General features: G+C 29.2%; 1 protein-coding gene across 3 annotated transcripts in view; it reads right to left on the bottom strand.

Moving 5' to 3' along the window:
- The window catches only part of LOC116852195 (transmembrane protein 8B-like), a 213237-nt gene that overhangs the window by 119430 nt on the left and 93482 nt on the right, over positions 1–325 (bottom strand). The window lies entirely within an intron of this gene.

Below are 325 nucleotides of genomic sequence, written 5' to 3'. Positions count from 1 at the left end.
TTGCTGGGTAGTATAACCCCTTAAAGAAGCTTCTTGGATAGTCCTTAGAAGGTAAAGCTATCCTTGAAACTTATAAAATAAATAAATGTTTAGAAGAAGAAGATCGAACTGCCCTTGTAGACATTGTTATTAAGTGGTTATTTTTTCGTATTAATCAGTAAGTTATTTTATTAATAGATATGTTGTAATGTGTTTCTCTCTTCCTCATTTATGTGTGAATAACAGTGGTTAAATTAAAGCTTGTGTGCTCTTTCTGACTACAACTTAGCAACATTTTATTTACAGTTTTATAGATTTAAAATACTGTCCTCTTAAACAAATCTTA

This window comes from Odontomachus brunneus, unplaced genomic scaffold, assembly GCF_010583005.1.
Source record: "Odontomachus brunneus isolate Ranch 3 - 2012 unplaced genomic scaffold, Obru_v1 Obru_scaffold_206, whole genome shotgun sequence".
Lineage (NCBI taxonomy): Eukaryota > Metazoa > Arthropoda > Insecta > Hymenoptera > Formicidae > Odontomachus > Odontomachus brunneus.
This window is presented reverse-complemented; position numbering and strand designations above follow the sequence as displayed.